General features: G+C 43.1%; 1 protein-coding gene across 4 annotated transcripts in view; it reads left to right on the plus strand.

The window, feature by feature from the left end:
- The first annotated feature begins 1,338 nt into the window (after nt 1-1,338).
- tlcd4b (TLC domain containing 4b) overlaps nt 1,339-5,725 on the plus strand; it is a 19,423-nt gene continuing 15,036 nt past the window's right edge. The window contains exons 1-2 of one of the 4 annotated variants that reach the window (XM_026165883.2): nt 1,469-1,676; nt 2,494-2,643. The gene's annotated coding sequence lies outside the window, so the exon portion shown is untranslated. Of the gene's footprint in view, nt 1,677-2,493; nt 2,644-2,728; nt 2,863-5,725 lie in introns of those variants that run through there. The other 3 variants (XM_026165882.2, XM_080301011.1, XM_080301010.1) reach the window with 3 other exon arrangements.

The following is a 5,725-nucleotide window of genomic DNA, read 5'->3' on the forward strand; positions in this document are numbered from 1 at the left end:
ATGGCCTGAGAAGATCTCAAACACAGACCTGTGGAAGAGAACCAGCCAGAACCCGGTCGGTCAAGACATCAAGAAGAGAAAATGGGGCTGGATAGGCCACACACTTCGAAAACCACTCGACAACATCACAATGCAAGCACTGGACTGGAACCCACAAGGGAAAAGGAAAGTGGGGAGACCCAAACAGACGTGGAGAAGATCTGTCGAGAGCAAAGTGAAGGCCGCCGGAATGACATGGACCCAGATGAAGAGAACGGCCCAGAACAGAGTCCGTTGGCGTGGTGTTGTTGCGGACCTATGCTCCACCAGGAGTCTACAGGAAAATTGAAATCATAACAACAGTCACCTCAAGGTGTTTTTTGTTACAGAGAAAACCCCAGCAATCAGACAACCCCTTTATACAAGCACTTGGTGACAGCGGGAATGAAAAACTCCCTTTTAACAGGAAGAAACCTCCAACAGAACCAGGTTCAGGGAGGGTCAGCAATCTGCATAAAAAGCTTAAAAATCTGCCAAAGCAAACATACTGAGCTATTTGACTCCTTGTGAATATGGGAGGAGCTAAAAGTAGCTCTTATAGTTAATATTATATTTTATATTATATTATATTATGTTTTTATTTTATTCTTTAATGCTTAATTTCAATATTTGAATTTTATTTTTGCCTCAGTGTCTTGAATGGTACTTGTCAAATGCAAAGTTTAAGAACTTCTAATTATGTATGACAACACAAACACTGTGACACACTTCCTACAGTCATGTTGACGTTCCTATCTCAGTAAACACATGCACCAGACTAAATTGTTGAAAAAAGGAGAGATGTCCTGTATATATTTTTTAAATATTACATTTATTGTATTGTTAGATCTGACAAAGGTTCATTTAATTTTTAGCTAAAGTGTAGTTTTCATTTTTATTTCAGTGCACTACGAGTCACGTTTACATAGTTTTCCTTCCATAGGCTTTAAAGTAAGGGGGCTTTTTCAACATTACATTTGACACATACATAAGGAGTGTTTGAGCTCATATTATTTAATACACCTGGGGTAACTTAAATCCTCATGATCCACTTATGATGGATAGGTTTGGTGCTCAACAGTTGAGCCCCTTGAGCATATCTCAGTCCACTCTGTGCGTGTGAGATATCTTCTTGCAAGTCGTTAGTCCATCGGCCAGCAGAGCAGCATGACTTGCAGACTGTACGTCTCCACTACCTGTGCTGCAGCGGATCATCATCAATCATAATATACAGTGGCTTTTGTTCCTGGTGGGTGTAACCCACAGACTGTAGCGTAGACTCTTGTCTGGTGAAGGGGTGTGCGGCGGTGGGGGGCGTGTGCACGCGTGGGCGGGTACGTACCGACGTCACCACTGGGTCCTTGCTGTCAACGCCAAAATAAAAACGAGTAAAAAAAACAAAAAACTTTTCAAGTAGACTCATGACAGCGGGGAATCGGGGAAAGCCTCTCTTCTCCGGGCTGTAATGGTTGTTCTGCCACGTTGTGCTGTAGCAGCGGAGGTTGTTTTTCTTCTTCCCTGAGCTCGCACGGGGAAAGCCTGCGGGCTGCCTCCGATTAGCAGACTTGCTAGCTAACGTCAAGTTGGAAGAAAGTGGAGAAGACACGGGGCGAACCGGGAGCTCATCCGCCTACACAGACGCATGCGACGGATAGCAGGTACGAGAGCTCACCCATCTCCTTCCACCACATCAGACACAGCGCAGACTAAAAGCCTTGCCGTCTTTATTTTACTCAGTTTAGGCAGTTCTCCCCCGCACATACCTTAGGACTGCAACAGCTCCCGTGTCCCTCTCTCCTCCTGCCGTGGCGGCAGAAACAACAGGACACGTAGCAGTCCACACAGTTTGAGCTTTCTTCTGGAGCAACTTTGCTCTCCTGAAATCAGTCCGCTGCGCTTTGGCGGCTTGTTACAATCCGCTCAAAACCCCCTGTCTTTGTGTTGTTTAATAAGCTGTGTTTCTCTCCCCCATTGTCAATGAGATTCCTATTTTTCGACACATTTTTTTTGCCATTCTCTTCAGCCGTCTGCAGTGCTTTTACGATGCATTTGCAACTACAATCCCCGCCAAACATAGTGGATTTATTTATGGGGGTTATTGCTGTTACATAGATCCATTTTTACTGTAAGCCGAACCCGCCAGTCGCCGATGAGGTGGTGCGGGCTGCACAATAGTCCAAATCAAAGAAGAGAGGGTTTGCTAAATCTGGGCATTTCTTCCAGCTTCAAACGGCAGTAGCCACCAGTCATGTATCAGTATTCGTGTCATGATCCTGCATGCTTGCTTGCTTGCGGGGTTTGGTGTGATGAAGGTTGGCCGAAGACTGATCCTCCAACTCGGAGCGAGCCAGACCCATCCCTCTGCTGTAGCAATGCGGTAGACTGGGGGGGCCGGTTTAGATTTCCAAATCAAAAAGGACGGGGGTGGGGGAAGAGTTGAAGCCCTATTATTTATATTTGGTCGATATGTCACAGGGTCACGGTTTGCTGACAGCAGCAGGATAGTCCAGCGGACCAAGGTCGGACGAGGATGGCAGAGCACTTCTCCCGTCCGACCTGTCAGCCGCAGTGAGGAGGCTCCGTGAGCTGCTCCTTCCCATGGGGCGCTATGAACCAGCCTGCCAGGTGAAGAATGCCAATGAATTATTCAGGCACATGCTGCATATGATCAGGGTTGCCCGGGAATGTGCGTAGCTGCTTCTGGGGACAATAAGAGCCCACCCCCCAAAAAAAGAAAGAAGAATGGCCTGCCTCAGCTTCCCTGCTGAACATGCCAGATTTGAGAGAATGGGGCTTTGGAAAGCTGGAGTGGAGTTGCACTTCTTGCAGCGGCTTTGATTCTTGGTAAATGTGTTTATTTACTGCAGAGTGAAGTTTGTCCTACCGATGGGAGTTTGTGCAGAAGATTACTCCAGCGCTGTAATCATGGTCGACACTGAATTGATGCAGTGTTGCTCGTGGCACTTTGGCTTGAGGTGCTTTGGGTTTTTTCAGCAGGTTGTTCTTCCTTGGCTTTCACACAGCGGTGTATATGCACAGCACTGGACATTTTAATGTAGATGAAAAATGTTGGATACACACTTAGTAATATGGGTCAAACTGCTTAGGTTGCTTTGTAAACAGCATGATTTCACAAACTGTACAGCAACTGCTGTGTCTGCCAGTCAAAAGTGGAATCACGTGGCTTGCATAACATTCGTTCATCCATTTATATATTTCTAATTGAGAATGGTAAAAAGACAGTAAATGCATGCCATGTTTCCCACTGTGTTGCAGCCCCGCTTCTCTTGTTGAGGAGGCCAGTTGCTGTAGTTTGAAAAGTGAAAGGTTTCCGCTTCGTAGTTTGATATAGGATTTTAGCCACTCTATGGGCTTCCTTATTTTTATTTTATTGTTGCAGAATAATCTGAATGAATTGACTGCAGGCAGTTAAGCACCTGTAGGAGTGTGTGCGTATCCTTGCTGAAACAAGTAAGGCTTTCCCTGACAGAGACGTAATAGCAGTGTATGATGCTACAAATAAATAAGTATTTCCACTAATCCACAGTTAGTGGGTTTTAAACTTTGTGCTAATAACAAGCTGCACAGTTCCTCTCTTCTGTAGCCATGAGGATTCTGTGTCCAGAATTTCCTAATGAATTCAAGAGTTTCCACTTTGCTTCACTCGATCCTCAATGAGGCTTGGCCCAGAGGAGGCAGCAACGCTTCTGGATCTCGTTCGAGTTTTAACTTACGTGTGTGGATGTGGTGCTGAGCTGTGTCCACTGACACAGGTTTTCAGACTGTTTCCGAGCCCACATAGTGAGCCATTCAGTCCTGCATTACAGCCATTTAGTGCTGCTTTTCAGGCTTGTCCCTTGACTTCACAGGCTTATGTTAATCTTTTAGTAATATTGCGCAGTAAATGATCAAATCCTCCAGTTGGGGTTGGGCTGTGTCCACATGCACATGATATACACCTTTGGATTTACAAGACCAAATCTGTTTGCCTTGTCCAGGTGTATATGGAGAAACCGAGTTTCTTAAAATCCTTACATTGGAAGGATTTTTGTTTTAAAGATCAGTCACATAAAACACTGTTTATGTGTAAAGAAATGGCAAAAATACATAGAAAGGGCTATGTTTACCAAAAGACTTACTTGTGTACATGTGGGCAGGGCCTTAAATCCTTGAACTGATTAACCGCAAAGGCCTTCCCAGAGTAGTGACGCTTTTCCAGTCTTCTGAAAAACTCAGTCCATTTGGGATGCTCTTTTTAAGCTCAGCTATCTTACTAGTTAGACTAATTAGCAGTGAGATTTTTCACCAAGTCTTCTTTACATTTTTTTTGCTGGCAAATATCCCAATGTTCATGAAAGAACCGCTATCTCATATTTTTATTTTTTTAAGTACATTTGATCAGTTTTAACATTAGATATTACGTGTTTGTTGCAATTTTAAAGTCAAATATAACATTAAATAATTCCAAATATAAACAATGTTAACTCTAAGAATTTAAACTTCTCTACTTTTTACTCAGCGTCACAGTTTTTTGGGAAACGGGGTTTTATCAGGACAGAGTCCAGATCAGTGCTGACACAGGATGTGGTGATAACTGATAACAGGTCATTATGTGAATGCACTTCAGTACCCTCTGTTCCCTGTGAACTTTGGGTCTTTTTTGACCTCCTTTTTTAAAATTGTTTGTTTTAAACATGGACAATTTGGCTGTAATTGTGGTTGTGATCTGTTGAAGGGGGGAAGCTGAGAAATGCAAGTAATTTTTGCTTGCAGGAAACAAATAACAGGAACGGCAACACTCACAAGCTGATAAGTGTCGAGACTTGTAGTGCAAAGTCCTCTTAGAGAAGTGGAACTTCTTTAAATGCTATCTGTTTTTTCAACTTAGGGAAGTTCTCAGAAAAATGTCTGAACTTCTTGTTTAACGTAACAACCAATAGGACTACTGTCTGAGCTTGTATGAACTGATGAAAATCTATAACTACTCAAGGACTCATTAAAAAAAAGTCTCTGATTCAGTGGTTTTAGTGAGCGTGGCACCGTTCCCTCGCTGATTACCTGCGGTTTGAAAAGACTGGTTTCTGGTGCGATGACGTGAGTCAAAGTAAATAAATCTCATAAGCTACTCAAATATAGACTGTTCACAGTGTATGTTTACAATCGGTAGTTTGCTTAGCATTCCCTGGAACGGTTTCCTTTTAGTTCAAATTTGCCTTATCATTTTAAGATAAAGTGTCAGCAACATGGAAGCGAGGCAGAATGGCAAAGATTGAGTTTAAAAAAAAGGGGTTTAAGCCTAAACAAAGCTGTAACAACAAGCATTGTTTTAAGTAAAATACCGCCTGAAATTCTTTATGCAATCCCATGAGCTGAACTTGTTGCTTCATCTTGAAAATCCTCTTTCGCTCAGGCTTTGTTTTCTTCTCAGGGATTTTTTTTGGTGTGTCCTAAACAACTCTCTGTAATCCCCTTGCAAAATGTGCATAATAACACAGAGCCTTTTTTCAGTTCTAAATGCTTAGCATCACGTATTCACACCCAGTAACTTCTTTTCTGTTTCTGCCACTCTGTTATCCATAAAAGCTTTTTACCCCACCTTTTCCCACCGTGCCCTTCTTGGCTAAAGCGCTCATGTCACTTGCATTAGACGGCTCATGTCTTCAGCTTATATTTCTTCCCTCTGTCTCTTTCCCTTTCCTCCTCTTCT

This window comes from Astatotilapia calliptera, chromosome 4, assembly GCF_964374335.1.
Source record: "Astatotilapia calliptera chromosome 4, fAstCal68.1, whole genome shotgun sequence".
NCBI classification, from domain to species: Eukaryota; Metazoa; Chordata; class Actinopteri; order Cichliformes; family Cichlidae; genus Astatotilapia; species Astatotilapia calliptera.